This window comes from Schistosoma mansoni, chromosome 1, assembly GCF_000237925.1.
Source record: "Schistosoma mansoni strain Puerto Rico chromosome 1, complete genome".
Lineage (NCBI taxonomy): Eukaryota > Metazoa > Platyhelminthes > Trematoda > Strigeidida > Schistosomatidae > Schistosoma > Schistosoma mansoni.
Window position 1 is genome coordinate 18,617,105 of NC_031495.1, and position 9,323 is coordinate 18,626,427.

The window sequence follows — 9,323 nt, forward strand, 5'->3', positions numbered from 1 at the left end:
CCTAAGAAGCATCATTGATGAACAAGGAGGATCTGATGCAGACACAAAGGCGAGGATTGACAAAGCAAGGACCGCATCTCTACAATTGAAGAACATATGGAACTCAAAACAACTGTCAACTAATTTCAAAGTGAGGATCTTCAATACGGACGTCAAGACAGTTCTACTGTACGGAGCTGAAACGTGAAGAACTACTACAACCGTCGTCAAGGAGGTACAAGTATTTATAAACAGTTGTCTATGTAAAATACTCAACATCCACTGGCCGGATACTATTAGCAACAGCATTTTACGGGAGAGGACAAGCCAGCTTCCAGCTGAAGAGGAAATTAGGAAAAGATGTTGGAGGTGGATAGGACACACATTAAGCGAATCACCAAACTGCATCACGAAGCAATCTTTAACTTGGAGTCCGGAAGGGAAGCGGAAAAGTGGAAGTCCAAAGAACACATTACGCCGGGAAATAGAAGCAGATATGAAAAGGATAAATGTTAACTGGAAAGAACTGGAAAGGATCGACCAGGACAGAGGTTGGTGGGGAATGCTGATGAGCGGCCTATTGTTAGGTCACTGAATATCGAACAGATCATTGATCCCTGTCAAAGTCAAGGATAGTCAACGCGCATCAATCAATAAAATATACGCCATGGACTGGCCCACGCGGCAGTGGTTGTTCTTTCACCTCTGTAATTTCGTGGTTGTACCTTAACTAATATATTCTTGTAATAACGTCTTTTGTGTTGTACAGTCTCCATAGCGTCCGTGATCTTTTAATGCGTCGATGGTTCAATCCACGTAAGGGCCGGTCGCGAGGTGTGACTTCAGCGTTAGTTGGTTCGTCACCATTCTCGTCTAACTATAGTAGGTCCCCAATCATTTCTACATAGACCATCAACGCAGATGGTCTACACTATTATTATTACTCCGCGAGGAGAAACAGGCGTAAGTAAGGCTCAAAGACGGGCGGCTAAGTGTAAAAGCCAGTCTTGGACCTACTTTTAGAATGAGTCTACAAGAATAAGAGTTCGAAGCTACATGCCTTCCTTATTTTTGTACACATGCTACTTTCCTCAACTAAATGATGAAGTTCGACTACGGTTAATGCGTTCTGGTTCCCTCTCGTTGTCGTCTAGTAAACATTTGGGTTGACAGTCACATTGTTTTACCCAATTTAATAACTGGACGAGGCAATGTGAATTAGAATTTGACGTTGGCAACGAGTAGAATAATACAAAATTCCACTTTTTAATGCTCCTTAGTAGACTGACCTCATTGAGCTATGGTCTATATTCGTTATTAACACATTTGTGTTTGCCACTATACTGATAGAACTTATCTCAGAATTGCAGATATGTTATGATGTGAGAACTAAATCTATAAGACCTTACGTGGAAGTCACATCATTGTCTACGCTGACTCGTCTTACATGCAATAGATTGTACATATGGTGACTACGCCTGCATGACGGAGCCATGACATTTAGATTAATTAATCCCACGTTCACCATTACTGACGTCTCCGTGTTAAATATTGACTACCGATTTTGCAAGTTATTTCATGTTCAGCTTGAAGTATCGTGTAGTTGGAACAAATACCGCTAAAAACCTTAATTGTTTTCTTTAATGTCAGTATCTGTATAATATTGCGTAAAACCAGTTTGTTAAGACTATACAGATCTAGCAGTCTCTTTTCACTCTTATTCCTTTTTCCAAGTCTGTCTCCAGAGGATGCGTTAGTACCAGGTGTTTTCCATTCTAATCATGACATTCAGGTCCACCATGAAGAAGATCCGTTCCTTTTTTGTTTTATAAGTACTTTGATGATTCCAGAGAGATGAGATTCCAACCCTATAAGCTCTTGTTGTTCTTGTTCTGACGGAAACGGCAAAACTCCTTATATGAGGAGCATTTTCTTCTACATGACCAGAATATGATATCCGTCACGAAGTTAGTCTTTTCTGTCTTGATTGTGCCCAATAAGCTTCATCCATTCCAAACACATCAATTTTTTCGCCTCATTTCTACAGCTGTTTAGAGGACACTTTCGGCATGTCACATTATGTAGACATCCCATGTTCCAATGTTTATTACTGCTTTGGTTGTCATAAGGAGTGCAAATTTCTTGGTTTCCGAAGTGTTTCAGTTCTCATTGTAAGTTGTTACAACTTTATGTACGAAGGTCCTTAAGTTCCCAAGGTTAAGTTTAATTGGCTTTCTGCAGTTAGTGTTTTCGATTTCAATTTGTTATTCGAAAAACCTATCATATGCAAAATTTAAAAGACTATCTTATTAGAAGGTAGAAAACTTTAAATTAGGGGTGAATCATACTTTTCATTCATGTCAGTTATTCTACTGATACTGCAAACTATATGCACACATTAAATTACTGAATTTTGATTTAATTCATTTGATCTTATTCATTGAACAAACACAAGATGAAATGTATTTCGCTATAATTGTAGATACCACCTTACTGGTGATAGATAAGTTAGTCTGTCTTCTTCGACAGTCTTGTTTTCTTCCTTAATAAAGGTACCAGCTTCGTTCCCTCTCAAGAATCAGCAGTCGTATTAAAATTGCACCAAAGGCAAGGTTTAGAATCCAGTTTATATCAAAACGCTGACTCATCAATCTGTTTCAAGTCACAACATATTAACTAAAATTCCCATTGTAACCATGAGTAATAATTCAAGCCATATTTCACATCTCTCGAGGAGTTGACATATGCTTATTTCTCATCGTAGTCTAAAGAAAACTGCTTCTTACCTACAATAGTTGATTACTAACATTTTTTCGAAGAACTTATTAGTAATTCGTAACTAGTTTATAAAGTTGTAATACATTATTGAGCTACTCACAGATTGTCGATAGCTACACATTTTCAACATAGCATTACCGATGCGTTTGGTCGTAAACACTTATTCAAAGCAACTATAATTCAGAACATAGCCACTTTAAATAATTGAAGGTGTCCTACAAAATATTAGACGAGTAAAATATTAGTACATGCTCATACGTTGAAATTTATCCTTTACGATAATATGTGTACACTTCCTAATTCACGTCGGTATAATTAGAGAGTATCCATCTCAAGACTAAAAGATAATTCAAGGACAAAATAAAATAACGAGAACAATGCAACAATTCAGCTGCTGTTGATGGACATTACTCAAGTTATAATTGGAAGGTTATCAAACGAATAATAAAATCTAACTTATTCAGAACTAGAAACCTTAAAGAATGTGCTTGGACATTGTTGGTGAAAGATAGATTTTCAAGCACCATCTTATACACGAAAGAATATTTAGTAACCCTCTCAAAATAGATTAGGGCCACTTTTATATAAGATGGCTGGCCAAAAATATTCTGAAGATAACACACAAGTATTCTGAGTTTGACGCCTTAAGCAGTAACACCTTTATAATGGACATGTGCCGACCGAGTCCAATTAGAAGTGAAGAGGTTCGGACATTTACTTGTTAGAAGATCGATATATCGAGATGTTATCAATTTAAGCTGTCTAGCGATTGTAGATGTTAAGCACGGTGTACTCCCTCGTGACCTGGTACAAATGCATGACCGAGCGCCTTCAGCTAATTGAGGTTATTAAAACTGATACGATCAGCATCAAATTTTAAAGACATAAATAGTTATTGATTTTAAGAAATTTGTGGTATTTATATGAACTATTGATTCCTTTGTACTTGATAACTGCTTGATTTTGAATTCTATATACAATACATTCGTTTGAAGACACCACCAGTATCGCAGTTTGACAACTCTGTATCAGCAACACCTATAATCGAATCGTGCCCAACCAGTTAAAATCAGAAGCGAAAAGGTCGGAAGATAAACTTGATGCGTTATCAATATATCGAGAAGCGATTGATCTAATCTGGCTAATGATCGTAGGGGATGTTTCCCACGCTGTTCTGTGACGCGATCTGGTGCGGATGCATGACCGAGCGCCTTCAGCAAAACAAGTTAAAGATACGACTAATATTCTGATGTTACAACCTGCTACTAGTAGTACCTCCTATATTCGAAACCTTCCCGACCAAAGGAAATCAGAAGTCAGACGAGAAGAGGTAGGAAAGATATATTTGATACGTTAACAATATATCAAGAGGCGTTTGTTCTTAGCTAGCTATTGAAACGTAGGAGCTGTGTCCCACGCCGAATTGCAACGTGATCTGGTACGGATGCATGACCGAAAGCCTTCAGTTAAACAAGTCCACTTAAACAACGTGGTCAGCATCCAATGTCGAACACTTAATGAGCTATTGATTTTGGGGAATTATTTACAGCTACAGATCACTCCCCCCTAGTGAGGTAGTGATGCCCCTAAGACGTGACCAGCCAGAAGTTTAAACCCAACGAGTTTGTCGTTGGTAAACACTCTTCTGATAGCTTGCTTCGTTTAGCAGCGTCTGGTCGTCTTTCCCTAAACTAAGGGACCATGAGGCACAACATAACAATAAAGAAATAAAATACAATGAGAATTTCGGTTCCTTGGGAAACTTCGTCGTTCTTTTCCAGCCGTCCTGGAAAAGAGAAAAAATAGAACGTGTGAGTGCATGTCGAAAATACACTCGTACTTGCGTAAGGACACAAGATGAGCGGGAAAGAAAAAAAATAAATAAACTAATACACTTGCAAACAGCGTAAAAGCGATCGGAAAAAAATGGTTTTTTTGGGTTCTTTATATATAAAAAAATATAAATACGCTCAAAAAAATAAAAATGTTTTTTTAAATAAATAAAAAAATGAGCATATTAAAAAAATGATTTTTTTATAATAAACAATGAAAAGGGAATTTGAGATTAAGTTTGTGTCCTACGTGCAATAGTCGTTTAGATGTTCTGGAAATCTTACTCTTCTTCCAGAACGCGTGGTTTTAGGTTTATTTTCCGATGTTGATGAAGTATCAAGGTGTGTGTCGGCTGTCGTATGGGGTACTACAAGTGTAGGAGCCGTGTCGTACGATTGTACCGAAGGAAATTCGACGTAGCTAGGGTTTCCTTATAAGTATGCTGCTTTTAAGCGATCGATACTGATGCTATCGTTCGTGCCGTTCTTATCGACTACATAGTACTTGGGTTCACGTTGAAGAACTTTGAAGGGTCCTTCGTATGCTGATTTGAGAGGTCGTCGATTTTAGTCTCGACGAACGAAGACGTGTGTACTATGTCGTAATTCAGGTTGAACGAAAAGATCAGTTGATTGAGGTCGAGTGTGAGCAGGTTTAACTGAACGCATAGCGTTTGTAAGCCTACTCGTGTAAGAGTTTAGATCCATGTTCAATGAAGAAGCCGAAGGATCCACAAATTCTCCTGGGAGTCGGAGTGTCGTTCCGTAAACGAGTTGAGATGCAGTGTATCCAATGTCAGCTTTCACTGCATTGCGGATACCTAGCAAGACGAGTGGAAGAGCGTCTGTTCACTGTGAAACGTTTGCGGCTGATAATGAAGCTTTAAGTTGTCGATGAAAACGTTCTACCAACCCGTTTGCTTGTGGGTGGTAGGCGGTCGTTCGGAAGCGAGTGATTCCTAATAGTGAGGTCAGACAACGGAAAAGTCCAGATTCGAACTGGCGTCCGCGGTCTGTAGTGATGGTTGAAGGGCAGCCGAAATTTGCTACCCATCGTTCGACGAAAGCGCGAGCCACACTTTCAGCAGTAATGTCCTTAATCAGTACTGCTTCTGGCCATCGAGTGAAACGGTCTACGCATGTTAAGAGATATGAGTATCCGTTTGAATCGGGTAACGGTCCTACGAAATCTAGATGAACGTGGTCGAAACGAGCGTCAGGAGTTTTGAAAGAGCCTAAGGGACATTTGTTGTGTCTAATTACCTTAGACTTCTGGCAGCTTACACAGGAGCGTGCCCACTCCCTCATGTCTTTATTCAAGCCAGGCCAGCAAAACCGTTCGGCTATAAGTTTGACTGTTGCACGAGCACCTGGATGAGAAAGATTGTGCAACGTATTGAAGACGTTGCGTCGATAATGTTTTGGTACTATTGGACGATCCCTACCTGTAGATATGTCGCGAAGTAAGGTTTCCTTACCTGTTCCCATCTGCTTAATACTTAGTTTAAGAGTGGTCGAGGATAACTCATGCTGAAGACCAATGTCTTCTTTTTGAAGCTGAGCGAGTTTAAGAAGGTCGATTCCTTGGAAACCGTTCAAGGAACTTATTCGAGACAAGGAGTCTGAGACTACATTGTTTGCTCCAGAAATGTGTTGAATATCTGAAGTAAACTGCGAAATGTAGTCGAGTTGTCGAGACTCTCGCGGTGAGTACTTGTCTGAAGATGAACTTAAAGAGAAGGTAAGAGGTTTGTGATCGGTAAAAAGTGTGAATTCTCTCCCTTCGATGGAATGTTGGAAATGCCGTACAGCACAATACATAGCTAGGAGTTCCCTACCGAACGTGCTGTACCTAGATTCCGCGTCTAGCAACCGTCTCGAGAAAAATCCTAAAGGTTGCCATGAGTTGTTAACCCATTGTTGTAAGACTCCTCCGATTGCTGAGTCGGATGCGTCTACGGCGATACTAATGGGCGCTTGAGTGTCCTGATGAGTAAGCAGGGTTGCTTTAGCGATGTGTTCCTTAACTGTGGAGAATGCTTTTCGAGCGGTGTCGTCTAAACTAATTGATTTTGCATTTCCACGAAGTTGGTCGGTTAACGGTTTCATAAGGGACGCTCATTCAGGTGTGAACCGTCTGTAGAAACTTACAAGGCCGTTGAAAGTTCGCAACTGCTTGATCGTGGTCGGTTCTGGGTAGCCCAGAATGGCCGTCACTTTGCTTCTAAGGGGTCGGATGCCTTGAGCATCAATAGTGTGTCCTAAGAAGTCTAAGGAGTTTGTCCCGATTTGACATTTCTGAATGTTGACAGTAATGCCATGCCTTTGGAGTCGATCGAAAACAATGTCCAGATGCTTGAGATGTGATTCTCTGTCCGGACTTGCTATGAGGCAGTCATCAACATACGCATGTACGAAGTTGAGACCTCGGAAGACGTGGTCTATAAACCTTTGGAAGGTTTGAGCCGCATTTCTTAAACCAAAAGGCATTCGCAAGAATTCGTAAAGGCCGAAAGGAGTGATGATGGCGGTTTTAAGAACGTCGTCAGGGGTCATCGGTATTTGGTTGTAAGCCTTAACTAAGTCGATTTTCGAAAAGACAGTTGTACCTTTCAAGGTAGCTGTCAAATTGTGAATGTGAGGCAACGGGTAACGATCGGGAATGGTTTTAGCATTCAGACGCCGATAATCACCAGTTGGCCGCCAATCATTGCTGTCCTTTTTAGAGACCATGTGCAATGGAGATGACCACGGACTATTTGATGGTCAAATTATCCCTAAGTCTATCATATGGTCGAATTCATTTTTAGCCAACCTAAGCTTTTCGGGAGCGAGTCGGCGGGCTTTCGAGAATACAGGTGGTCCTGTAGTCGAGATGTGATGTGCAACATTACTGGTTACACAAGGCAATTTTGGCTGCGGTTGGTATATCCTGGAGTATTTGTCCAGTAATGGTTGATATAGGGGGTCTATGGTGTGCTTGATTGTGACTGGGGATAACCTGCAACCAGAAAAAGGAATTACGCAAACGGATAACTTAGTGTTTCCGTCTATTAACTTTCGTGAGCGTGTGTCGATTAGTAGGTTGTGGTATTGTAACAGGTCTATACCAATGATTGGCATAGAGACATCTGCAACCACGAAAATCCAGTGTATGGGTTCGCGTAAACCCACATTAAGGTAGACGTACCTTTTACCATACGTAGCAATCGGCTTTCTGTTTGCCGCCTATAAACTTAAAACAGACTCGTGAGGTCTGTCACTAGAGTTCGCGGGAAGAACACTAACTTCTGCGCCAGTGTCGACGAGGTAGCGAACTTTCGTGGTCACATCCGTGACGTATAACAGACGGCTGTGTTCGCCGGCTACGGTTGCCGTTAACGCATGCCGACTTGGAAGTTTCCCGAGTACTTTTTCGTGTTGGTGGATTTGGAGTTCGGATAATTGCAGGGTTTCCTGCAATTTCTGGAAGACTTACCAAACTGTTTATGATACCAGCACCAGTCGAGATTATCTGTCTCTCGTGGTTGTTCAAAATACACACTCGTGCAAATAAAATATTAACAAACCCTATTTAGAAGCTATAGCTATAACTAATCAAAGAGATAATAATGTGTCAACTGCTTTATTACTGAATAGAAGACTAAAGATTTAGTGTTAAATAATATAATTGAGGTCTGGCTAATGGAAAATAGAAAATATTTTCAAAGAATATATATAAAAACAGGAATTGATGTATGACAAATGTAGTTTGTTGTCTACAAAATATTGAATAATTGTAATAAAACGAAAGCATGCTTTACCTCGTGGCATGGAAAGGTTGGGAATAGCAGTCAGTACAAGGCTAAGGCCAAACGTCAAATAAGCTAGGTTGTACTTCAGAAAATTCTAATTCTAATGTGTTAAAGTCTCAAAATAATAGCAGTCAGCTTGAAGGACATCATTTCGATGAGAATCACTACTTCATATCCGACTCCTCACTAGATTAATAGACTAAGAGATCTCTGAGCAAACTTAAAGCTTCGTAATGTAATCCAGAATTATTTTTTTAGACAATAACATTTCAGAAACGATGACGTTAGAGTATGTTAGTCAGCAAGTTATGACCCGGACTTGATATGTGAAAAAGCACGTTTAAATGTTAAACACAAAACCAATGATCAGCTTATTGGAGTAGTTCTAAAAAGAATATACTCATTGGTTCAAACTCTTGATCAGTGTCTGGGTGCCTCTCTAATACGTTTGAAAATCTAAGAATTATGTCCATATTTGTTGTTAGACGGACTCTAAAATATAAACAATAACTAGACTCTATTTCTTTACATTTTTAATTCGAGAAAAGGTATGTGGAGTTCAGCATTACTGTCAGCATGATTGTTCATCAGTTATTCAGACAATTATGGAAAGCTCTAAAATACCCCATTACAGCCAAGCACAACTAACTACCAAACTAATCTTACTTCATGAACGTATATAACATTATTTAAAGGACAAATTGTGATGACACTGGCTATTTCTGTAGTATTTATTTGAAGACAGATACAATACCGAAAACGCAGTTTGAATAGACTGTAACCACTACCGACTAGCTAGTGGTTCACGCGGTGCGTTGTGTAATCGTTAAAGTAGCTAGAAATAAAAAAGAAGTATATGCATTTGAAATCAACATAAACTCATAGCTTTCCTGTGAACTGCCAGGGAAGTCTTACTCACTGCCTTCTCGCGACGGTAGTG